We start from the raw sequence: 27,656 nt of genomic DNA, 5'->3' as shown, positions 1-27,656 counted from the left end.
TAAAGAATAGAATATTTTAATGGAAATGTTTGTGAGGAGGCAGAAACCTTTGAAATTATCTAGATTATCAACTCTTCATTTCACAGAAAAAAGAAACTGATATCCAAAGCTTTTAAACATCTTTCCTAAAATTATACTTGGTTAGTGACAGAATCTGGCATAGAAGCTAGGCCTTCTGACTCTATTTCAAACATTATTTCTGTAAGACATTTCTTGATGAATAAGACATCACTCAGTTGGAACTGTGCTACTTAAAATATTTGTGACAAGTAAGTGACCATCTGAAGTGATTCAACTTGTTTGATTCATTTTGTTTCTGAATAGTTCCAAGCTTAGGTGGCTATTTAGTGAGACTATCTGATATTCTTTTTTTCTGAGATTCTTCCTTAAATTTAGTAAGTTGTTTGAAACAAAAGTACCATGATTTTAGTCATTCTGCAGCAGAGAAGCCAACATTCTGTGGTGCCCTTTCTCGGTGTGATATTAGTCAGAGAAGGAAGAGATGTATTACTCCCCAGTGCCATTATTTGTAATTGTGGACTTCACTAAAGGAGATGATAATTAATTTTATTCACAACATATATTTTCAGTGTTATTTTCAACAGAGTGTAGGTCATTATGGATTACTTGAAGGTCACTTTGCCCTCCCTTGGCCTGTTGTGGATTGATTTGTAGTCTCTAAGAACATATTCCGAACTCCTAACCTCTGGTACCTAGAAATGTTACCTTATTTGGAAATAAGGTCTTTATAGATGTAGTCGAGTTAAGTATCCTTGTCATACGGAAGACAAGGATCCCCACTCTCACCACTCCTCTTCAGTATAATACTGGAAGTCCTAGCCAGAACAATCAGGCAAGAGAAAAAAATAAAGGACATTTGAATTGGAAAAGAGGAAGTAAAATTGTCTCTCTTTGCAGGCTCTTTTATTAAGAAAACTCAAAGGTTCCATCATAACACTCCTAGAGCTGGTAAGCGAATTCAGTAAAGTTGCAGGATACAAAATCAGTATGCAAAAATCACCAGTGTTTGTACACACCAATAATGAAATAGTTGAAAAAAAATCAACAAAGCAACCCCATTTACAACCATTGCAAAAAAAATAAAATAAAATATCTAGGAATAAATTTAACCAAGGCAGTCAAAGACTGCTACAAGAAAAACTACAAAACAGTGATGAAAGAAGTTGAAGAGGACACAAACAAATGGAAAAACAGTCCATACTCATGGACTGGAAGAGTCAATATCATTAAAATGACTGTGCTGCTCAAAGCAATATACATATTCAATGCAATCTCTATCAAAATACCAATGTCATGTTTCACAAAAATATTTTAAAAATCCTAAAATGTATATAGAACAAAAAGTGAACCAGAAGAGTCAAAGGAATCTCGAGCAAAAAGAACAGAACTGGAGGTAACACACTGCCTGACTTCAAAGTATATTACAAGGCTATGGTAACCAAAACAGCATCTTATTGGTATAAAAATAGACACATGGTCAATGAGGAGCAGAATAGAGCACCCAGAAATAAATCCATGTATTTACAGTCAACTGATTTTCAACAAAGGTGCCAAGAACATTTATGGGGAAAGGACATGCTTTTCAATAAACGGTGTTGGGAAAATTAAATATCCATATGCAGAATAATAAAACTGGACCTCTATCTCTCCCCATATACAAGAATCAACCCAAGATGGATTAAAGATTTAAATGTAGGACATGAAACTATAAAACTACTAGAAAAAAAAACATAGAGAAAATACTTCAGGACATTTGGTCTAGGCAAAAATATTACAGCTAAGACCTCAAAAGCACAGCCAACTAAAACAAAAATAGACACATGGGACTATATTAAACTAAAAATTATCATCAGAGCAAAGGAAACAATCAACAGAGTGAAGAGACAACCTATTGAATGGGAGAAAATATTTGTAAACTATTCATCAAACAAGGAACTAATATCCAAAAATATACAAAGAACTCAACACAAAAATTAAAAAAGCAAATAATCCCATTAAAAATTGGGCAAAGAACATGAAAAAAAAGTTCTCAAAAGACATGCAAATGGCCAATAGGTATATGAAAAAATGCTGAACATCCCTAAGCATCAAGGAATTTAAAATTAAAACCACAAAGAGATATCACCTTGCCCCAGTCAGAATGAATCTTATTAAAAAGATAAAGATAATAGATGCTGGTCAGGATGTGGAGAAAAATAAATTATTATACACCATTGATGAGAATGTAAGTTTGTACAACCACAATGAAAAACAATGTAGAGATTTCTCAAACTAAAAATAGAACAACCATATGACCCAGCAATCCCTCCCCTCTAATATATATCTATCCAAAGGAAAAAAAATCAGTATATCAGAGTGATACCTGCACCCCTATGTTTATTGCAGCACCATTCACAATAGCATAGAAATGGAATCAACCTAAGTGTCCATCAGTGCACAAATAAAGAGAACATGGTATAGATACATAATAGAATATTATTCAGCCATGAAAAAGAATGAAATCATATCATTTGTAGTAACATGAATGGAACTGGAAGTCATTATGTTAAGTGAAATAAACCAGGCACAGAAAAACAAACTCTGCATGTTCTCACTCATATGTGGGAGCTAAAAAACTTGACCTCGTGAAGATAGGACTAGGATAGATACCAGAGGCTGGGAAAGGGTGTGAGGGGAGGAAGGGGAAATGAAGAGATGTTGGTGAATGGGTACACACTTACAGTTACATAGAAGACATAAATTCTAATGTCTGAGAGCAGACTAGGGTGATCATAGTTAGCAAAAATAGATTACATATTTCAAAGTAGAGAGATGAGAGGGCCTTCACCCTTGAATCAGGGAGTGAGCATATGACCTACGTATGGACAATTAGAACAACTAATTCCTAGATATGCGAATTAATTTAGGGGTGGGCACATGAGCTAAGTTGGCCAGTTCAGAGTAAATCTTGAATCCTGAAACTCATGTGTAAGTCACAATAAGAAATACTTAATTTTCTTCAATTTACTTAGTCTAGAGGGGAGCTGCTGGCAACCCATCTGGCCATCACGCATCATCTGAGAAGGTAAATTAGTATCCTGTGGCTGCCATAAGAAATCATCATAATTGGTGGCTTAAAACAGCGTAACTTTATTCTCCACTAGTGCTAGGGGCCAGGATTCTGTTCAATGTTCATTTCAATGGGCTAAATGCAGAATGTTGACAGGACCTTGCTTCCTCCAGATGCTCCAGGGGAGAATCGGATCCTTACATCTTCCAGCTTCTGGTGGCTTCGTCAGTCCAATCGCTGCCACCATTTTCACATTGCTCTCTCCTCTTCTGCGCATATCAAATCTTCCTCTGCCTCACTCTTAAAGACAATTGTGATTGATTAGATTTAGGGCCCACCCAGATCAACGAATAATCTCCCCAAGTCAAGATGCTTACCTTAATCATATCTACAAAGACCCCTTTTTCCTTAAAAGGTAATATTTACAGGTTCCAGAGATTAGGGCTTAATGTCTTTGGGTGACCATTATACAGCCTACTAAAGAAGTCAACACAGAAAAGTAGAGACGCTGGGTTCTGACACTATCAGTTGGCGGACCTTACATGTTGAAGGCATGGAGGTAACTTTTCTAGCTTTGATCTTACATTGGACTCTAAGTTTAAAATCAATATCACATATATGGAATCAAATTAAAATAACACCAATGTAGAGGCAGTTTTACCACTTCTGTGTCATATACCAACAATGGTATTTAGTAAGTATTTATTGACTTTGTTGCTATTCATTTTTTTCCTTCCTTTCCTTCTTTTTCCTTTCCTCCCTCCCTCCTTCCCTTCTTTTTTTTCTTCTCTCTCTCTCTCTCTCTCTCTCTACCTTGTTTGGTTAAAACTCAAACAGATTTATGAAAATACAAAATGATATATACACATTAGCACTTTTGTGTTCAAGACAGTGTGTAAATGGGGGCATACGAGGATATAACAGCTGGAATTATAAAACTGTATGCAATTTATACTTTAAAACACACAAAGATCATAGATAGAAAAGAGTTAAGTGGAAGTCTAAAAATAAAGACTGGAAAAAGCGCATTTATGTTGCCATAGAAAGGAGGGGGGCATTGGGTTTGTTTGAAAAGCAGTGAAGGTAAATTACAGATATGTTGGAAATTTTCTGAAAAGTTTTTACTGATGAGTTATCTTATACCCACCTTACTAATGTATATGTAAATAGCTATATTTTTGTCTATCTGAGATGATTTTCTTGAGAGTCTGTTATGATTTCTGAATCCTTGTAGATCTAACAGAAACAGAGGTAAAAGAATACAAATTATTACTCAAAGATAGACACATAATTGATAAACATAGTCTATGAGAAGTAAGTTGGATAAACCAAACACTTTATTCTTGGAGAGAGCTGTTCTATAATACAAATCTATTCAGGGAGAAAAACAAATTTAATTCCTGCCCCCTGCCTCGCCATTCTTCTTCTTTTTCTTTTTTCTCCTCTTCTATGAAATTCTACAGCTCATCAGTTACTGCACTATGTATCTTTGGATCCCTCTGAGAAGGTCAAGCTCCTAATAACTATTAAGTAACTAGTAACTGTAGTTACTCTCTGATCAGCTTCTAACGTGTCCCCACCTTGCACTTCTCAGACAGCGAGATAAATAAAAATAACATCAATATAAGCATTTCCAAACCGGCAGAAATTCTTACCCAAAGGTCTTAACTGCCCATTGGTTGTAGCTGCAGAGACTCAAGAAGGGGCAGAGTGGTTTCTTAGCCCCATATAGACTGGGTGTCTTCCCTTAGTTTATCTCCACCTGATAACTGGTCCAAAGCTAGGGGACCAGGACCTTACAACCATTGTTCCAATGAACAGTAGGAATTCTTCAAAACATAACCAGCCTTCTGGGAGAAGGCAAATGGAGCATAAAAAATCAAATGTAGGCCGGGCGCGGTGGCTCATGCCTGTAATTCCAACACTTTGGGAGGCTGAGGCGGGCAGATTGCTTGAGCTCAGGAGTTCGAGACCAGCCTGGGCAACATGGCAAAATCCTGTCTCTACAAAAAATACAAAAAATTAGCCAGGGGTAGGGTGGTGGTACATGCCTGTAGTCCCAGCTACTCGGGAGGCTGAGGTGGGAGGATCGGTCAAGCTTGGGAGGCAGAGGTTGCAGTAAGCCGAGATCACACCACTGCACTCCAGCCTAGGTGACAGAGTGAGACCCTGCCTCAAAAAAAGAATTTTTTTTAAAAAAAATGTATTTTAAGAATCCGTTTTATTGCAGATAGTAATTCATGTGTTCACCTTTTCTGGCTTCTTGATTTCTAGGTTTAACTTTCTCCCCCACTTGGTTCTACCCAACAGCCCTTTTGGCCGCTCCTCCCTGGAATCATTTCCTGTCATGACATTTTTAGAAACCAAAATAACAGCATTTACAATGTAACAGCTAAATATTCCCATAGGATATCTTGGTAAAACAAGCACTTTTGCATGGTAGTTTTTAACACACTATTGGCTATGTATTCAGACTGAACCTCTTTTGAGTGTCCACGGTTTCTGGCTAACCAATGGGCTGATTGCAGGATTGTTCGCTGTCGCTCCGTAATCACATCTGGCATACAAAGCTGGCGGCATCCAGGCTTCCAGGCTCTTCTTGTGTAGTGTCTTGTTTTAATGTCAGAACACACATTTATTCAGGGAGTGAGGGGGAGGGTGCTTTTAATAATAAGAGGCAGCTGTGTAATTCTCTGTAAAAAATGAAGCAGAAGAAGTACATTGTAATATTACATGGGGTTATGAGATACCGCAAATGGAATGTTAGTTGGACAAATTCAATATATTTTGAATTATTTGGATTTTTTTAAAAGAAGATAATCACTTGTGCTTTTTTCAATACAATTATTTACGTAGCCTTTTACATCTTGAATTTTCCAATTTAAATTTAGTACAGCATAAACTCAGAGAGGTGCTGGGAAAAATTTCCAAAGTGTCTGTAGACAGTGTTCTTAAACCACGATGGCAAAACCTCAAAAATAGATGCAGCTCCATCAGAGTTAAATTGAATGACTCAATGTCTGGACCACTCAGGTTTTTTTCTAGTTAGGGAAGGGGAGAGACTGTTCTCTGTAGAAATTCAGAATCCTGGACAGAGGAAGTTTGTTTTGTTTTTGTTTTTAGAGAGCGGGAAAAAGTACCATCATGGGAAATTAGAATAAAAACAGAAGTCTCTTTAAAAGTGTAAAATAACAGTCAGCTTCCTTGTTTTTTGTTACTTTTTATTTTCAAAAATTACATGGTAGCCTGGAGCTGTGTCTTAGAGATCAGTTTACCCAACTTCCACAATTTATAAAGCCTTGAGGCTCCCTTTTCCCTCGTGTGTCTTCCTTTGCAATCACTTTCCCAGACTCTTGTGCATCATACAAGGGGTGGCAATGCGACTAAGTTTTGGCCAAAAATATATATGGGGAAGTATGGTGGGTTGTGTCACTGTTAAAAATAAAAAGTGCCTTGATAAAAATGATTTTCAGCTTCACCGGCTTCACATTTTTTGTAGTCTCCCTCTCTCTCTCTTTCTCTCTGTGTGTGTGTGTATGTGCGCACGTGTGTGTGTGTCTGTGATTACAAAGGCTAGAAATGGCTTCATGTTTTTGTATGGTAATGTGATGCCTAGAGCTTAGCAGCCATCTTGGGCCTATGAGGTGGCAAGACTAATGATGGAGAGAGAGCAGAGTAGGAGGATGGAAAGAGCTTGATTCAGCCAGCCACTGTACCAAATCTGGAACATCCTACCTCTGGATTTCTTTCTACGTGAGTCAATTAATTGTCTTTATTTCATAGGTCACTTGTAGCTTTCAGTCAGTTTTTCTGTTACTCATACCTCTGTACATTTCTAATTAATACACCCTGAAAGATTAATCTGCCCAAGTTTATAAAATACATAGTAGCATAATCTCAATTGGAATCCAGCTCTTCTAATGTCTTGTTTATTATCTTTCCCTCTCACTGTCTGCCCCTGTTCTATCACCAAATTAGTCTCTATATGAATAAATGGGTTATTGTCTTGATTAAACCTGTTAAGTATGGTACTGCAGTAAATTGTATTTGTACCCTAGATTAGTGCCTGCATTTGCAATCCCTTTTGCTAATAGGCATAAATTTTATAGCCTGCCTTTGCATGAAAAGGCTTGACAAGTTAAGAATTATTAGATGATTCATTTTCAGATTGAAAGCCTTGATTTAAGAAGAGGTAACCATTGAGAGTCGTGTTAATATTGAGGGAATTTAATGTGTCACAACATGCTTACAAAGTTGACTGTATTTCAAACCTCAAATTCTTATCCTGAAAGGTGTTTTTAGGAACAAGTAAGTAAAATTATATCAAAATAGAAAAATGTAAGCAAATGTTTGGCAAAACTAAAGAGTAAGAATACAATATATAGGTAATAATATCTCAGAATATATGACATACTACACCAAAATTATCTGAAAACTTGTGCTCTCTTCCTGGATTTACCAATTATTTTTGTGTAATAAAAATCTCATCTGATTGGTTTTTCTCTACCTTTGAAATAACCATTTTATGGCACCATAGAATTCTAGGGTTGAAAAGATACAAAAATCCCTGTTATCCATTACCTGGCTTTGAGAGAGACCCATTAAATCATTTTACCAGGTGAGAATGGATGATTTTCCAAAGATTCTATAGAAAAGAAAGTTGTAAACTTTCTGTACAGAATAGAGAATAATCATGAACTGTATCACAAACACAAATGAAATCGTATTTTAAGAGCACTTTTAGTTTGTTATGTGAAGGATACTAGATACAAAAGAGACTTTACTCTTTCTCCTTCAGGTCCTTAGAAGACATTTTGCTTTCCCCTAGGCCATCAAATGACCTTTCACGCTTCAGCACTGTGTTATGACTGCACTTGCTTTCCATCAACAGTGCCTTTCAGAATGCTTTCACAGTACAATGACTTAGATTATAAAGCGTTCATTGGGAAAAAAAAAAAAAAAAGACATGATTTCCATGGCAGTGGCAGCACCATAAAGAAAATGAAGCTTGGAGAAGCACAGAGATGCAGATGTTAAACAGTGGTATCTTCCTGAGACCGATAACCACAACAGTACTATAGGAGTGTTGTAGTGTAGAACATTTTTTTTTTAAGTTATAGTGAATTCTAGATTTAGTGAATGTATAGCTCAACACATCAAGTTGCTGGCAGTGAACATTATGCATGATTATTCTGTATGTATTTTAAGGAATCATGTTTCAATACAGTGTGCCCTGTTTTTCACTCCCGTAGTCTATTCTCTGAATTAGGAGACATGTCTTCTTTACATCATGTAAGAAATGTGAAGAGGAAAATTGAATTCAAGAGCCCTATGATAATAGTTAATTATTTGTTTATTTGATGAAGTTACTTTGACAGACTATCAATAAATTCTTCTTTTATCCTCCCCCGTGTTCCTTCTGTTATAAAGCGAGAGTATCTCTCTTTTCCTTCTCCCACCTGGACACAGACAGCAGTTTATCAGTGACCTTTGTTATTTAGCTATTGAACCTGAGAGATGTCAGGGATGGTGACAAAGCAGACACTTTCTTGTGCTCAAACATACTACTATTTGGAGAAGGATAGACTTCTATTTTGATGGTGACAAGTGACCAAGCCTACATGGAAGAACTTCTTATAGAGCCTGAAAATGGGTTCTAGCTGATGTCCCGCAGTCTGAGGACACAGACTTAGGGTTTCTAACTTCTTTCATGTGGTCAGAAGCTGTTGGACCTGCACTCAAGTGTCCCCCAGGAATGCCCTAGGCAGAGTCACAAAGTCTTCCTTTAACTTCTCTCCAATCCAGGTTCCCTACCTACTCTGCAAGTCCTTTTAGGTCCACTGTCTTCACTGGCACTGTCTTCTCTTTATCAATTTAAATTGTATCAATTTATCTGTAGTTAGTGTAGAAGCCACCACATAATCCTAATAATTATCATCTGTAAAATTGAATAATGGAAACTTTCCCCTTGATAGCTCTTTGATTATACCACTTTAAATCAACAACTTTAAATATCACAGTAAATTGTATTTGTCCCCTAGATTAGTGCCTGCATTTGCCATTACCACCACTTTCCATTCATTCACATCTATAAAAATAATTATGATAATAAAACTCCTAGAAGAAAACACAGAAGTAAATATGATCTTTGGGTTAGGCAGTGATTTCTTAGATATGACACCAAAAATGTAAAAAATGAAAGTAGGATTGTTAACTTGGTCTTCACCAAGGTTAAAAACATTTATGTTTCACCATCAGGAAGGCGAAAAGAATGTCTATAGACTGGCAGACAATATTTGTAAATTACATATCTGAAAATGGGCTTGTATCCAGGCCATATAAAGAACTCCTACAACTCCAAAAAAACTACACAGTTTTAAAAAAGGGGCAGATGATAAGAATAGATATTTCTTTAATGAAGATTTACAAATTATCAACAAGCATATGAAAAGATGTTCAACATCATTAGCCATTAGGAAAATGCAAATCAAAACCACAATGAGATACTACTTCACATTCACTAGAATAGTTATAATCAAGACAGTGACAAGTGCTGAAAGGATGTAGAAAAATTGGAACCCTCATACTTTCCTGGTGGGAAAAAGTATGGTACAGTCACCTTGGAAAACAGTTTGGCAGTTTCTCAAAATGTTAAACATAGATTTACCATATGATCTAGCAATTCTCCTTCTAGAATATACACCCAAGAGAATTGAAAACATGTCTAAACAACATCTTGTACATGAATGTTCACAGAAATATAATTTGTGATATCCAAAGAGTAGGAACAACCCCAATGTTCATGAACTGATGAATAAAAATAGACAAAAATATTTTATATCCATACAATAGAATGGTCTTTGGCCATAAAAAGGAATGAAGTGCTGATATATGCTACAACATGGATGAACCTAAAAATATGTTTCATGAAAGAAGCGAGTCATAAGATACCACATATTGTGTGATTTCATGTATACACAAAAGAGAATAAGCAAATATACAGAGGCAGAAAATAATGCTTGACCAGGGTTTGCAGGAGAAGGAGAGAAGAGAATAGAAAGTGACTTTTCACAGGTATTGATTTCTTTACGAGATGATGAAAATGTTTTAAAATTAGATTATGGTGATGGTTGCACAACTCTGTAAATATTCTAAATACCATTGGATTGTACACTTAAACACACTTAAACAGGTGAAGTTTGTGGTATAAATTATATCTCAGTAAAGCTGTTAGAATAATTATGATATAATCACATGAAAATAATTATGTTGGGTAATACTTTATTGTTTATTATCTTCATTGTGGAATAACAATTATTAAACTAGAAATAAAAACATTAAAAGGCAAAAAGAAAGCACATTGAATTTTGGCAGTGACCAAGTTATTTAGCTTCCATGACCACCAACATATACCATACTGTAGCTGGATACTAGAACTGAGGAGATTACCAGTAGGTTTTGGAAAATAAAAACTGAATGTAAAATTTCTAGAAGTTCGTAAAAATGGACAGAAGTGTACAGCAATTCTACTTCAAAATACAGTAATATATTTCAGAGACACACTTCCATATGTTAACACAGATACATTACAGCATTGCTTGGAATAGTAAAAAAGGGGAAACAACCTAATATCCCACCAGTAAGGGAATTAACAAATTACCTGTGGGTTGTTACTATCTGACAGTTAAAACGAAGCACTTAAATCAGTCTGCATCTATTCATATTAAAAATTAAGAGAACAAAATATTCAATGCAAAATGCAAACTGCAATATGTAGATACAATATCAAATATATAAAATTTAAAGACCCCAAAATACTATATTTTAATTCACACATACACATGTAGAAAAATTATGCAGACTTGCATGGAATTGATTCCCTGAAACTTCAGAACACCTCTGAGGAAACAGGAGAGGAAAGATATAGCACTGGGATTCAAGTTTTAGCTGTATCTAGGATACTTTATTAAAAGAATAAGTAAATATGAAGTGAAAATGGACTAATATTAACACGTTAGGTCTGTGTGGCAAGTAACTTGTGGTACGTTACTCTTTGTATTTTAAAATACTTCAATACAAAAAATTGATTCACAGAACAGAACATTCAATATAGATTAACTCTTTTAATTGAGTTGACATAAAGCCCTATATTGGTTTAGCTCCTCTCATCAATATTTTCCATACCTGAAATCTGGACAGATGGCAGACATAATATTTTCTCTCCTTGACAGATGGAGGAACTGAAAGGTTTAATTACTTTCTCCTAGTTACATAATAAGTAGCTCTAGAAACAAAATATTTTGTTCAATAGCTTGGGTGTTTGGCCACCACACAGCGTGTCAGAACACAATAATTAGCCTTTATAGTTTCAACTGTAAGATAACATATTTGTATATATGTTCTATTACCTATATAAAACAGAAACCTTATATCTTCTTGTATAATCAGACACTGTAGAACAGGATGAAATAATCTTAAAATTTTAATAATCTTATTTTTTTCTAATGACATTGTAGATAAGATTTTACAGTCTTACATAATTGCAAAAAAATTAATTATTTTTTAAAGTGAGAGTTTTTGATATTAAGTAAAAGCGAAGAATAAATTGAATCCTTTGGTTAGAGCATTTGATTTCCCTGCTTCAGAAGTGGGCACACACACAAAAAGAAGTGGGTACATAGGGCAAAGATCACTTGGCTTATATTCAGGAAATGTAAATTTTTCTCTCAAGTCTTCCACGGGCTAAATGTAGCCGCATCAATTCTTTGAATTTTTCAGGGTCTGTCAGAGTGTATGGAAGAAAAGATGTGTCAGGTTGAGAGAAAAGCATTAGGCTTAAGATTTATTGCTTGTTTGAAACATGGCAAAGAGCCTGCTGGGGTTCGAAGGAAGTGTTCATGGAAGGCCATAGTAGGAAATGCGGCTAGAGAGGCTTTAGATTTTACTCTACAGCAATTGAAGATTTTTGAGGAATGGCATTGTAATATCTGCCTTATAGTTTGCATGGGAATATTGTCATTTGGTAATTGCAAGCAGCGACATATGCACAGACCATGCTATATCAGGTCAACCAAACAGGAATTTTTTTTCCTCCCAAAACAAGAAGTCAGGAGATGGACAGGCCACAGTTGGGGCAGTGTCTTAAGGAAGTCAGGAAGGACCGAGTTTCCTTTTAGCTTTCCCGTCAGCTTTCCTGTTCCACCAGCCTCAGCTTGTGGATTTTACTCTCATTCTCTCATGACAGCTGTTCCATTTGTAGGCAGATAGAAAAGGGAAACTCAAAAGTTAAGTGTTCATCCAGCCAGGTTTTCTCTTTTTTCAGTAAAATAATAACTTTAATGGACATTACATCCGGTAGACTTATGTTTATATCTCTCTGGCCAGAAATGGATTACAACAAAGTCTGGGGAGGTGTGTGTGTGTGTGTATGTGTGTTTTACTGCTTTATTGAGGTATAATTTACATAAAATAAATTACATATGTAGAAAGTATGCATTTTGGTGAGTTTTGATATATGTATATGATTATGCAATGATTATCATAATTAAGATACCAAATATTTCAAGAAAGTATTAAAAAATGGAAACTTTGTTACCTGAATAAATCAAGCTTCTTTTAGCAAGAGGCAAATGGTAAAAATAGATTTTTGAGAGACAACTAGTAGTGTCTGCCACAATTTCTAGATTCATAAATTTTCCCAAAGGTGCCCCTCCAAGTGATTCTCCTGGTTCATCTTGGTGGACCCCAGGAGAGCTTTAGGAAGAGAACCAGAGCAGGAGCTTGCCTTGGGATCATTTCTAGTCTAAGTCTGCCTTGGTAGGCAGTGTAATATAGATGGAAGTATGGTTTTTGGTGTCAGATTGGGGTTAAAATCCCAGCTCTCACACTAACTCATTGTGTGGCTTTGAACAATTCAGTTCAACAAAGTTTTAATGAGTATCAGCTATACAACAACTACTTTCCATTCCCTGGGCATACAGCAGGAAAAAGGACAGACCTAGTCCATCCCTTCACAGAGCTTCCTATCTGGTAGTGGCTGAGCCTTTTCTATAAACAGGAGCTGTGGTGAGGATAAATTTAGTTCTTACAACATGGGAATGTTAGTTTAATGGTAATTATTCAGGAGCTGTCCTAGATTTGGCTTCGTTCTACTAATACTTGAATTTGGGAGCTTGCATCTCCCCACTAGAAGTTCTGCTTGATTTTGGATTAATCCCAAGAGTTCTGGGCTTTTTTTGGAGCTAATTAAGGTCAACTATCTTTTCTCTTCCCACACCATGGCCCTAAACCTCACTGGGTTAAGAGCACATGACCTAGTTTCCTCCCTCTGGGGGAAGAAAATTCTCAAAAATCTCCTTAGAATCTCAGAAATTCCCTGCGTCTGAAAATCCTTCTGTTTTGAAGTCACTCAGGAGCTGGAGCCTATTTTCCCCACCTGCTTCCAGTTCACTCCTGTGAGTAGCTTGGGTTCCCAGATCTGCCTGAGGATACTAGAATTCATCCTGGACTATGGATACCCCTATTCTAGATCACAAGGTCCCAGATTTCTTCCAGGGGAATGAGAAAATACTGTGAAGACCAACAGTTCTTCTTGCAATTTCTTTTGCTTTTCAATAGCATTGAAAATGTATTGGAATGTTATAATTACTTCTTATTAAGTAACCAGGATCTCTATGTCTGTCTGTCTGTCTGTCTGTCTATCTATCTATCTATCTATCTATCTATCTATCTATCTATCTATCTATCTATCTTTCCATCCATCCATCCATCCATCCATCCATCCATCCATCCATCCACCTATCTATCTGTGGCTATTTTTGGAGTTGCCTCCTCTTGGGAAATATTTAACAGTTTTGTGAAATCCCAGATACCATAATGGTAACTGATATTCCTTTAAAATTCACAATTCAGTGATGCATCCAGGAAAAATGTCTGTCTTTGCCAAACTCCTGGATTCTCTGCCTTTAGCCTGGCTATTTGTTCCCTGACCTGGTCGCCTATGAATCTGCAACTTCCAAGAGCTTGGTGCACTCTGTGTCCCGGCAGAGACAGGAGCAAGGCTCACTACTTACATATGTCTGTAGTCTAGTACTGTCTCCTCAGGGACTCTAGAGTCTTCCCTTTCCTTTTCCCAGCATGAGTTGGTCTGAAATGGGCATAAATGGGCACTTCCGTGAATCCCGCTGAAGTTTTAAGAGAATTTAAGGGGTAAGGAATGAATGAAAGACTACACAAAACATTCTGCAAATACCCAAAATGCACGTGAAAGCCTTTCTGCTCAACTTTCTGATAATCTACTCCTGGCCCTGTGGTGGTTTCTCCCCAAATATTGCATGTTTCAGACATTCTTATACTAAAAATCATTTATCTAAAATTCAAATTGAACCGGGTGGCCTGTACGTTATCTGGCAGCCCTAAGTTAGACAATACTGTGTATTCATGACCATGATAACTTACTGGACCTGAGTGCTTTGACTGTGAAATAAAATACTCTGTTACATTCCTCTCCATGTGTAGTGTGATAATGCAACCTTGTTTTTGAAAAGCCAGCTGAAATGCGGTGGCCTCTTTCCTGATCCCTCATTTGTCCAGTCAGAAGTACTGTCTTCTTCCTCTGAATCCTATAGCCTGTCTCTTGTTTTGGTTGTATATTTCAACTAAACTTGTGTCAGCATTTCTCAAAGAGAAGCAGCTGAAACCCAGATTCTTCTGGTGAGTGAAGTTAGATGACAGTCATCTCCCCTTCAGTGACTTGAAATCACTGATGTTTAACAGAAACCAGAATGGCTTCAGATCTGTCCACAATGGGGTTTATATCTTTGTGTTATGGGCTTAGGTGGCCCTAAAGAGGCTAATTCTGCAAGGACAGAGAAGTATGGCCTGAGAGGAGGGTTCTGGAATGGTGAGCTACCCCAGAACCTTTGTATTGGTGTTAGTATCATGTGATTTGTCTCTGCTAGAATTTTGCTTACGTAAGTTTTATTCAAATGTGAGTTTAGCCTTTTTGCGAGCGAGTTGGGGTAATATCTGCGTTCTACTTTTGTCTGATACGGGAATTAGGGATTTATTAGTTTCTAAAAATGGTGTCTAAAAGTTGCACATGTTTTTCTAGCCTGTAGAAGTGATTATTAATCGTTTGAAAATCACCAATTACTTGGAAAGTTTCTATAATTTGTATATAAGACTAAAGGGGCCTGGAACCATATTCTGGAAATAATTTTTGCCAAAACTTTACATTGTTTTTGTCATCATTATCGATTCAGTTTTTCTATATCTTCTTAATTTGATTTTGGAAATTTGTATTTTTTTCTATAAACATGTAATTTCTATTGAGACTTTAAGTATATTTTCATAGAATTATATGTACATATTTTTAACAATCAAAAAAATCTACTCTCAATCTGTTGATTTTTCTACTTACACGTTCCTAATTTTTCCTAAAGCTTATTTTTGTCCAAAGAATTTCTCATGGTTTTGTTTCTGATGCTGTCCTTTTCCAATTCCTAATTTATTAAAATAGATTTTAACTTTTAATTCCTTCTTTTTAATTCCTTTAGGTTTACTTTATCCTCTAATTTATAAAAAATTGTATGTCTAGTTAATATTATTATTTCTTGATTAAATAATGAAAGATTATATGAGTGTCACCAAAAACATTATTAGTCATCTCTCATAATTAAACAAAATGAAATATAATATTATTTTTTCAAATGATCTTCAGAAAAATAGAAACAAGAAAATAAAGACCACTCATAATTTAACTACTAAATGTAACAAATTTTAACCTTTGAGACATATTCTTTTAGGTCGTTCTCTTTCCTCTGCTCTCTTTTTCTTTCTATATATATTTTTAAAAAATGATATCACACTATATTTAGGCAATTTTATATTTCTTTCCCTTTTTGAAAATATTTTAATGTCAGAAAATGCAAATATATATCTTCCTCTTCTTTTTTTTTTTCTTTTTTTTTGAGATGGAGTTTTTGCTCTGTAGGCCAGGCTGGAGTGCAATGGCGCCATCTGAGCTCACTGCAACCTCTGCCTCCCAGGTTCAAGAGATTCTCCTGCCTCAGCTTCCTGAGTAGCTGGGATTGTAGGCGCCTGCCACCACACTTGGTGAATTTTTTTTTTTTTTTTGTATTTTTAGTAGAGACAGGGTTTCACCACGTTGGCCAGGCTGGTCTCGAACTCCTGACCTCAAATGATCTGCCTGCCTCGGCCTCCCAAAGTGCTGGGATTACAGGCATGAGCCACCACACCCAGTCTATATCTTCATTTTTAATAGCTGCATAGTTTTCTACAGCCTGGCTATACTATAATTCATTTAAACTACCCACTATTGATGAATATTAAAGTGTTTCCTGTTTCTATGTTAGTATCTTCACTATATAATGAGAGCTAAATAATTAATAAAGTAGAAACCAACAAAATGTTGCATGGAAAATGATTGTACATACCTCCTTAATCAGCAACCTTATTATTTCTTTAGTGTGGGTTTCTAGACATAGAATTGTTTGGGAGTCATTGGGTACAGGTATATTAAATTTGCATAAATTTTTCCAAACTTCCTTTCAGATTGGTCGTGTTATTTGCACTCCTACCAACTTTGGTGAGAGTGTTTACTTCATATATCCTGGCACCACTGGCTATAATTAATATAATCAGTGCCAATATGATAAAACTATAATTTTTAACAACTTCATTGTTTTTTAAATTTTAATTTTTAAAATTAATGGTAAGGTTAAATTTTTGATAAATATATTGCCCAATTAACTTATGCAATGATTTATATATAAACATATATAATATACTTGTCATTTAAATAGTACCTGGTATAAAGTAAGTGCTATATAATGATTGCTATTTTATTATTGTATTATTAATTTTATTTTCATGTTGTAAATCGCCTGTGATTATTCTTTACTAATTTGCTATTGATACTTATTTTTAAGTTGTCTCCTGACAGGAGTTTTGAGTTCTCTTTGACCCCAGAGTTAATTAGCAGTGTGATATTTGAGGCTTTTTTGGGGGGAGTATAAACTTTATTAGATTTCTACCTTAATGTTTCTAGCTTTGCTTTTTTTCTACTTGCATGCATGTAGTACTCATTCTTCAATCATGAAATGTTAAAATTTCAGGAGATGTGTGGGTTTTTTTCACTAATCTGCCTTTAGGGAGTCTTTTTGTCCTAACATCTTTCAATTTTCTTGTATTACATCTTTACCTATTGCTTCTATCTCATTTTCTTCTGGTATTATCTGGAATATGAATTATTAATAACAATAGATTTTTCTTTTTATCATTCCTTTATAATATTCTTTCTCTCATCTTTTAAGTATCTGTTCTTTTTCTCTGCATTATGAAAGAATCGTTTAAGTATATTCTTCACATCACTGGTTTTATTTTCTATAGTGTCAATTCTATCTTTCCTGCCTCCATTCTACATAAGTGTTATAATTTTGCGTCTTTTGGACTTCTTACCTGCCCTTTTCTTTTTGCTGCCTTTTACCCAGGCACACTTATATCTAATTTGTAATTTAACCTCATTTGACCTTCAATAGTGTATGTTTTTATAATTTTATTGGGAACATGGAGCATATGTTCCTAATACTTACCTCTTATTTCCTATATAGTAGGTAACCTGTAAATTTTGCTTTGTTTTTCCAGCTTGAATGTAATTAATTTATCATACCATAGATTATTTTCATAACTCCATATCAGTATTTTGTCTCGCTGCTTATCATTTTTATTTGAGCAGTAGACTACCTATGTTTGATATCTATCCACAAACGGGGTAGGTCAGACTTCAGCTTTCCGCTATTAAGCTTGACTATGGCTGGATTTCAATCATACTGTCAGTTCACAGATCTGTCTCCCACAGACTGAGAGGAGGAAGAAAGAAGGTACATCAGCAGAGGAATGTTGACTGTGCACAGTTTTCTCTCCATGTTTGGTGAAGCTGCTGGGCAGCCGTTCGATTTCTAGGTCCAGCTTCTTTACTGTCTATTCTTAGCCAGCTTTCCTAATGCTTTATACAGTCTGCAGCTGTGTCCAGCTTCCTTCCCAGCTGAAATCTTACTGCATGGTATGGCCTCTGTAAGAATTGAGTGACTTCAAGAGATATTTCTTTTATTATTATTATTATTTTTTAGAGATAGGCTCTTGATCTGTCACGCAGGCTGGAGTACAGTGGCATGACCATAGTTCACTGCAGCCTTATATTCCTGGGCTCAAGCAATTCTGGTGCCTCAGCCTTCCGAGTGGCTAGGACCACAAGTGCATGTCACCTTGCCCAGCTAACTTTTACATATTTAAATTAATTAATTATTTATTTAGAGACAGAATATGGCTATGTTGCTTAGCCTAGTCTCAAACTTCTTGCCTCAAGTGATCTTCCCACTTCAGCCTCCCAAAGTGCCGACATTACCTGCATGAGCCACCATGTCCAGCTGAAACACTTCTTTTAAATGCTGATGATCACCCTCAGCAAATGGAAGCCAAAGAAGTGTGTTTGCTCTCTGCTGCTGTGGAGCCTCCAGCTGTCAGATCTTGTCCCTCCAAGTAAGAGACTCTGTACCGCAGAATTTCAGAGCTGTTCCTTGGTGACTGGTTTTATGTATTTCCTTTTTATCTGATCTATTTTATTTATAGTTGAAACTCCTCCAAGTTTCTCTTTTGTGGATGGTATCTCCATAGTTTCTAAATCTGAAGTGATTTTCTTTTATCTGTTATAACCCTGTCGACATTTCAGTGGAATTCTGAGAACAGGAGTGTTAGGCATCTGTGCTGTGATTCACGTTTCCAGTTTTTAACATTGCCCTGTTGACTTGACCGTAAAAGATGGTCAAAAATAGCTGGTGACTGAACAAAGAATGAACATCATTTTGAGCTTAAGGGATACCAATTACTTTATGTGACTTTTGTATTATTCTTGCATATGCTGAAATCATTGAGGTTTCTTCATATTTCTTTTTTGGATACGCCAAATGGCAATAATGATAGTTTCTCATGGAAGAAAACTGGGACTACTCTAGAAATAAGTTCAAAGTTTATTCCTTAATTTGTAACATAAGTCTTGACCTCATTCCTTATATTTCTGTGTTAGGCAGAACACATATAAGGATAAATAAGGTATGGTTTCTACCCTTCTCAAAGTACTTCCCATTATAATAGTATGATGATTTATCAGCAGCAACTGTTTTGTTTTTTCTTTACAGGTCAAACATTGGGATTATTTTTTAAAAATAGAAGTACACAGCATAATTAAATGCCTTTTTTCTCTCTGGCAATGGAAGTTTTGTTTATTTAAGCAAATCAATAGAGAATTTTTTAACCAAGCTGTTACAAGAGACCGAAGAACGTTTTGCTCACTAATCCTAGGGTAATGGAGAAAGAATTTTCTTCCTCTATGGTTCCTAGACTTTGTGGAGTCAGAAAAGTTAAACTTGACCAAATTTACATTTTTTAAAGGTTTTTCTTTGTTAAATACATATGATTTTTCCTTTTATTACTAATGGTACCAATATGCAGTCACATATTTACTTTAAATACTGCTATATCTCTATCCACGTACAGTAAGAGAAAAAATATAGATGCAGTTTCTGGAGAAGAGGCTTATTATTTCTGAACTTTCTAAATGCTGGTCAGTGAATGCCACTAATAAAAAATATTTTGCTCACCAGAAATAGAGATATGCATCCCTCAGAGTCAGGCATGTGGGTTTTATCAAATGTGGTGGATTTTGTCTGTGGACATCTGTGGATTTTTCCTGCCCAGACTCATTTAACCCTACTTTGGCTAAAACTACCCTGACCTCTCCCTCTTCCATCTTATCTTAATGGCAGTATCACATGAGGTGCCCCTTACCAAATGCACGGGCACATGGCTCAAGCCATACCTATGAGAGTATTCTTTTCTTAAGAATTACCTACATCATAAAACTATTGTTTGGATTAAGTGTGTTAATAACATGCAAAGTATTTAGAAGCATTACTGCACAGGGTAAGCAGTACATGTGTGCACTCTTCTTATTCTTAAGCAGAGTGACGTAAGGTTAGAAAGTGGCTAGAGCTGGAATATTCTGACCACACTGCCCTAAGACACTCCCTTAGTTCCTCTACCTTGATCCCCAGAGCAGCCTAGTTTCTGTTCTTCCCAAAGTCTGATCATAAAGCATTTTTTCCAGTTCTATGAGCTACCTTGTATTTTTCCAATAAGTTCACTCAATAAATGAAACACCTTTCTATTTATTGAGATCCAATAACCTTGATAAATAAAGAGAAGCTTTCAGGAAAGCTGCAAACATTGCAATTAAGTAATATTCCTCATGACTTTAAATTATTTGTATTTTTCTTTGAATTATGATTTCTTATTCCTTCTGAATATAGTGTTGTATTGTTCCGGGAAATATGGCAAGCAAAATAATAAAACCATAGTAGAATTATCTGGCACAGAAAAAGTTGGAAAATGAAAAATTATGGAAATAAATAGCTGTTTCACAGTAGCATTAATTATTTAAGAAAACTCATCATCATCACCATCAAAATTATAGATACCGGACATTGTTTGAAGATTCACAGATATTATTTCCAATCTTTATAGCAAGTCTGTAAATAATAGTTACCCCATTTTATACATGAGAAAGCTGAATGGTTGAGGCTTGTTCTTTAGTTATCAGCTAACTGCAATTCCAGCCCAGTTCTTCTCACTACAAAGCCTGCATTTTCTCTACTGTAACATATTTTCATTTTCTTAAATTGTGAAATTCTTTTTGTTTCTAAACTTGGGATGTTAATTTTTAAGTGGTGTGAAAATTTTTAAGTGGCGTCTATTCATTCTTTCATTAAATATTTATTGAGTGACTATGTGGGTAATTAAGATATTCATGAGTGTGGGTAAATATAGCCTTGGGGGATATGTTTTAAAGTGAGGTGGCAAAATGGCATGCAGAGCAAAGAACTTTTGTAGATTATTTAGATTAAATCTAAATATGTCTATCAAAAGCAATTGTAATAACTCTTCCTCTTTTTAGTACAGGTAATCCACTCACAATTTATTTTAATAGACTACAAAAAAGTCTTCCTTCCTTTTTGTTCCCTTAACCTCACTCCATCCTACTCAAATAACATAATTCATACTATGACATATTTAGAAACTTTCTAAATTCTAGAGAATTTTAGTTCACTAAATTTTAGGTTTATGCTACGCAGCAAAAGTGTAAAAGTTTTTTCTTTGCTGAAGAAAAACTGGATAGAGTCCCTAATATATCAATACTGGCAGTAAGGTTTTAGACACACTTGTATAGAGCCGGAGATAAATAACCACAAAACTAGCCTCCAAGGAGCTAGAAAGTAATGGTTGTGCGGAAACTTTTAGAGCATCTATAGTCAAAGCTGGCAACCACTTTATCTTTACCTTTTCTAGCACTCATAACAAGGATCTCATAGGAGTAGACAGAAGACTATAAATTTTTATCTTTTTCCTTCCCTTAGTTTCACACTATAGACTCTCCCTGTTCAGCAATAGAAGCGAAGAGGTTAACAATTTGCCTCACTGAGAACAGAGTTTACTTAGTTTACACAGAAGAAATTTTCTGTGTGTTCAGGGCTATCAGTGTTTGCTCTCTGTGTAATGGAAAAAAAAATAATAATAATGAGTAGACACTGGCAGCTGAAATACCAAAGAAACATAATTAGACTTTGGTTCCACACATGCAGGAAGGTTCTGCATATTCAAATCCATTACTAATGATTCGTTTTAGTTTAAAGACTTGGTCTATGTGAGATTTGTATTTGGAAAATTATGCGTTTGGGGGGACTTATGACAAATTTTACTGTTTCTTGTTCTGTCTTAATGTCTTTGTACTTCTTAGGGTGCTAGCTATGAGACTGACTGGTCTTACACGGGAGAATGAACTCTGTGTGTTCACAGCACAGGACCAGGCTGAATGTAAGTGTATCCTAGAAGCAGCACCAACTACTATTTGGATTGAGGAGGCAGGTGATTGTAAATCCTGAAAGTAGAAATACTTGCACTGAGAAGCCCAAGCACTCAGAGAACCTCTCAAAACCATAACATCTCTGGTCAGAGGTTCCAAACTTGGCAGAGATTTAAAAAACACAGACTCAGCATCTCAACCAAGCCTTCCAAACTAGCATATCCAGGGGTGGATCCTGGAAACCTGTCTTCTTTTTTTGTTTTCTTTTTTAGATGGAGTCTTGCTCTGTTTCCCAGGCGGGAGTGCAGTGGCGCAATCTCAGCTCACTACAAAGCTCTGCCTCCTGGGTTCACGCCATTCTCCTGCCTCAGCCTCCTGAGTAGCTGGGACTGTAGGCACCCGCCACCAAGCCTGGCTAATTTCTTTTTGTATTTTTAGTAGAGATGGGGTTTCACCGTGTTACCCAGGATGGTCTCGATCTCCTGACCTCATGATGTGCCCGCCTCGGCCTCCCAAAGTGCTGGGATTACAGGTGTGAGCCACCGCGGAAACCTGTCTTCTTAAGAAGCATCTCTGAGGATCAGTTAGAATTGTGAGCTAGCATTCTAAGTCCTTTATGAAGAAGAAACAGCCCACCTTTCTCACTCCACTGGCACAGTTGCTAGCTTGCAGGGTACAAGAACTGGTACCAATGTGTTCCTGAAGAGTAAGAGAGAAATTGGAGGCAAGTTTCTCAGTACATCTACCCTTTTAAGACTTCTTTCCTCCCCTCAAATTGCCAACTTCACTCCCCAGTAATCTGAATTCAACACATTTCATCCACTTTCACATTTCCTGGCTTGGCTTTGAGCTGGCCACCTATTAGGTAGCTGGATAAGTGACCATGTACCTTAAAGATAAATATTGAAGTATAATAATTTTATAGTAATTAATAGAGCTCCTAGAAAATGGGAATTAACCTATGGAAGGATCAAAACTTTCTAAAAGAGTGTTAAAACTCCACTTCTTTTCATAGCAAGAATTAAACATTTGTATTTTTTCTTCATGGTTTGAAAGTCTCATTACAAAGATGCTTTATTTTACTGTGTTCTACAATTATTAAGGAACTCATTAAGTATATAGATCATTTATTTCTAAGAATTTTATTTGGGTTTTGATTGGTTTTGGTTTGCCTGTGTGGTGCCATTAGCTCTGTCTCTTTTTAAAGAGCCAGTTGTCCTGTACCACTGTCACTATGTCTGACTGGGCAGCACACATTCCTTTATTTTTCTATTTCTAATCTTTGCAGGAAGTGGTACTAAATAGCCAAACCACATAGAATGAGGTCTTAATTGGAGCGAGCTGGATTCTGGGCAGAAGTCTGGCAATCTCTCCTGAGAGTGAGGGTTCCAGCATTGGGTTATGCATGTCATGATGTGTATCCTGGCTGCCTGGAAGGCTTTGTTTACTTGCTTGCTTTGCTTACTGGTGCATGGCTGTGTTTCACAGGACTCTAAGTTGTTGGAGCAGTTAGTTCTGAGTAACTCCAGAGTTCACGTGTGTAGCACCAAACTTGGAGTGAGGTTTTGTGCATGAGGGTCAGCAGATTCATGTGTAACATGTTCAAACTAGAGAGAAAAGAAGCCCTGCCCGGCTGGAATGGGGAACAAGTGCAAGTCAGAACACTGATTTTTTTCTTTCCCTCTAAGGATATCAGCAATACTGGGTCCTGAGTTACAGCAGGAAGAGACTTGAATTCTCCTTCCTGTCATTTTATTTCTCTACCAGAAAAATCACTTGGCAGCTATCATAGCAATACAAACCCTTGGCTGGTTGGTAGCTTAGAGAAACACAAACCTTTTTTGTGTTCTGATAATCAGTGCAAAGAAAAGCATCCACAGTGTTATCTTATAGAAGCAAAGGAGACCTAATTAATGCCCAATCTCCAAAGAAAACTGCCACCCTTCTGGCTGCTTTCCCAGGGAAGGTGTTTGGTGCCACAGAGCAGCCATGTGCAGAGATGCACTGCCTGGGTACAAGAGGAAGAATACTCCTGGCTTATAGCCTCAGCCCTCAGTAGCCACCTGATGGAGACAGGCAGAGCCACAACTTACAGGTGATTTATTCAGCCAAATATACCTTTGAGGTCAGTGAGAAGGGCTTCCTCTTGGCTTTCTGCTTTTGCTATTAACACCATAAATACACCTACGAAAAATACTAGTTGTCACCAAGCATTCTTGTCCCCACCTTTAGCTATTTCTACAAATCTTATTGTTCTTTCTCTCTCTCTCTCTCCTTTGCTCTTTGTCCCTCTTGGACCCCTTCTGAAAGTGTGTTTCATTTAAAGCACTTGATGCACACTGGCTGAGTGTAAAGAGAGGGAAATCTCTATTAATGACCCAACAGGCTTTCAGTCTCTGCAGACAGCACAGTTTGGGCTGAGCTAAATGAGATAGTATCCATGGTGAGAGGGGTGGAATGTGCCAGGCTTTTGTGCCAAAGGGAGATGAAACCTGTGCCATATATTTGGGCATGTTTAAAGTCAGTAATTTCAAAGTCCTACTCCTGAGTTTAGCATTACTAATCAGCTTGAAGGAAAGATTAAGAATATACAAGAATAAGTGGCAAGATGGGATAAAACTCCAAAACACTTAAAACTAAAACCAGATAGAAATGGGTTAGAGTAAAAAGATGCTCAATGGTTAATGTTTAACTTGTTGTAATGTCAATAACTTTTGTAAAATAATTAAGCAGTCATTTCAGCTTTTAAAGGACAAATTTTAATCGCTAATGAGACCATATGGATAATAATTCACAATGAGATAATCATAATGTGTCAACTTTTACATATTCATAGTTCTGTGTTAGCAAAGTTCTAAGAGAAAAGTTTGGATCCTTTACAAAAGATGTGTTTTGTTTATGAAATATTGAGTCAATGTTTGGCTTCTTAATTCTGTTTTCAGATGTATTATGAAAAATTATCACCTGTTAATGCTTTTAAGATTTTCTAATCAGTGGTCATGCTTCTAATCATGTATTGTTAGGAGAAGGTTTGGGCTTCTGTTGGGGCTTCTCTACCTTCTGAAGGTAATTATAGCTGTTTGTGGAGAAAGATTGGCCTTATAACCCCTCACTAGGGACTAAATATATGACCTTTGTCACATAGTTGCTGCATCCTATTTTAACCTGTGTTATTCCAGATTTGTTTTTCATGGGGTAATATTTAGAGACAAGGATAAAATCACATTGAACATGAAAGAAGAAAATGTTGGTGGAGAAATATTTAAAATTGACAGGATGTCTGCCGTCATTATTTTTAATTTGATTTTATAGTACCTTTAATTGATTTGTAATTTTATCATGATCTTTAGGTGGATATGCTTCTTTGAAGCCAGATATAGACTAGGCATGGAGGATCTAGTCTGCTCATGCAGGGACTCTGGAATCTGCTGAGTGCCAATTTTGGCATTATTCCCAGTCATATAATCTTGAAAAATTATTTAAATTCTCTGTGCCTTATTTTTCTCCTTTGGTGAAGGACACAATAATACTACTTTCCTCGTAGGATTGTTGCAGGGTTATAGATATTCAATTTAAAGCATGTAGATCAGTGCCCGGTACATAGCAAAGAGGCACCAAATGTCTATAATGACCACTTAGGCTGTCCCAACTGCAAACAAGCCCCTAATTTCTATATAAATTCTGACAAGTTGAAGACATTTCCAAAACTAACTGAAAAGTCAGTCATCTTTGAAAGAGGTCTACAAGTGACATAAAAGTTGCTAGATTAAACACAATAAACACAGCAAAGCAATAAAATCCTCTTCACAGGGGCACAATCAGTATTCACTGTATCAAAGATAATTAGATATCAGGCATTAGGAGCTCATAGACTCTTGTGCTGGTTGTGGAAATTTTAAGTAAATGTCACTACTGCCAACTGCCCCATTCAATGTTTTAATCTCCTCTACCGTATTCCCATAGAGTTGGCATTCATCCTATGCTTGAACGCTTCTAGCAATGGCAACCTACCCATGAGAAGCCAGAACTGGTTATTGGAAAGATTTCTTAGGTTGGGCTGACGTCTGCTTCTGCTCTCACCTATCCTCCTATTTGGCTTCTGTGGCTCTCCATATGTCAGTGGATTATATATCTGAATATAGCTATTTTCTATTATTCTCCATTCCCTTCCCTTCCCAAACATAAATCCACAGTTCCTTCACCCTTTCTCAAATGACATGATTTCAAGTTCTCTTATGTTGTGACTGATGTACTTTGGAACTGAACTTATTTCAGTTAGAAATTTTATTTAGTTGCAAGTAGTAGAGATCACCAAACTAAAGGCTTTGTATAAAGAAAGGTGTTCATTTTTCTCCCAGATAAAATAAATCCTGCATTAGACAGGCCAGAGCCAATGCAGTGACCCAGCAAATTCATCAGGGCCCCAGGACCTTCTAGGTTTCTTCTCTGTCATCCTGAAGATGCAGCTCTCATCCTCAGGCTCTGAAGGTGACTGTTGTCACTCCGGTTGTTGTGTTCCCATTCTGTTCCCATTCCAGGCAGGAAAAATGATAAGGGCAAAAAGCAACAGGGTGCAGCCTACTGAGTCTGCCTCCCTGTTAGGGAGCTCTTCTGGACACATTAACGGCAACTTCTGCTGACTTCTTGTTGGTCAGAATTGCATCACATGCTCAATCCTAATGTAAAGAAAGCAAGGAAATATAGTTCTTAAGCATGGTTTTCTTGCTACTGTGAATAAAAGCAGGATTCTTCTAATAAGCTGAAAGGGCAGACTAGATATAAGGTAGGCAACAGCAGTCTGCATCAGGATGTTCTCTTTAAATATCCCCTTTGGAATTGTGGCCTCTCTACTTTAGCAATAGTCTAGATAGAAGACAATCCTGAAGAGTAGAATAGGTCTACATCTCTCTCTGGAAACTTGACTTCTAGAAAAAGATGCTGATTAATTAAAATATCAGAGAAAAGGTACAGAGAAGGTACAGAGAAGCCCTTACTTGGGCAAAGCTTTGCTCATTCAACTCATGTACAAAATACAGAAAGGGTGCAGAGGTACAGCGGTACAAAGGTACAGAAGGTACAGAGGTACAGAGGTACAAAGGTACAAAGGTGCAGAAAAGGTACAGGGAAGCCCTTACTTGGGCAAAGCTTTGTTCATCCAACTCAAGTAAGCTTAGAGCCAATAATCTTAATCTTAATCTTAATATTTACCAAGGGTCCTTACCTGATTAAAGTTGAAAGCGTCCTTTTTCCTGAACTACTTTCTGTTCTGCACTATAAATCTACAAATCTGCAAATGTAGTAGGTCCATAAACCAGCTTCGGCTGGGATGATTTCTTCATAAGGATGTGATTTACTAAAATGCCTATCAGTTGAGTGGCATAGTTGTAACATTTTGGGAAGGTGTAAGTCCATGTATAAAATTCTTTATTAAACGTGTATTTAGTACCATTGATATTTTAAGAAATTACTCAAGTATAGTATTGAGTCTTGCTGGGAAGCAGAGAACCTAGCAAGTTCATCTAACCACTTTGCTGTTAACTTCTCTTTCTGCCCCAGTGAAATCTGGGAAGGATTTCATTGGAAGGATGAGATTCCTCCCTCCCCCACATAGCTATTTAGGAATAACTATAAGTAAAACAAACAAAAAAA

At 36.5% G+C, this 27,656-nt stretch overlaps 1 long non-coding RNA gene across 1 annotated transcript; it reads right to left on the bottom strand.

The window, feature by feature from the left end:
* Nucleotides 1-2,815: 2,815 nt before the first annotated feature.
* Nucleotides 2,816-5,950, bottom strand: LOC140711555 (uncharacterized). The gene is made up of 3 exons (XR_012092832.1): nucleotides 5,551-5,950; nucleotides 4,218-4,306; nucleotides 2,816-3,370 (listed from the first exon to the last, which is right to left on the bottom strand). It is a non-coding gene; the product is annotated as an uncharacterized lncRNA (long non-coding RNA).
* Nucleotides 5,951-27,656: the final 21,706 nt, after the last annotated feature.

Source organism: Chlorocebus sabaeus, chromosome 4 (assembly GCF_047675955.1).
Source record: "Chlorocebus sabaeus isolate Y175 chromosome 4, mChlSab1.0.hap1, whole genome shotgun sequence".
Taxonomy (NCBI): domain Eukaryota; kingdom Metazoa; phylum Chordata; class Mammalia; order Primates; family Cercopithecidae; genus Chlorocebus; species Chlorocebus sabaeus.
This window is presented reverse-complemented; position numbering and strand designations above follow the sequence as displayed.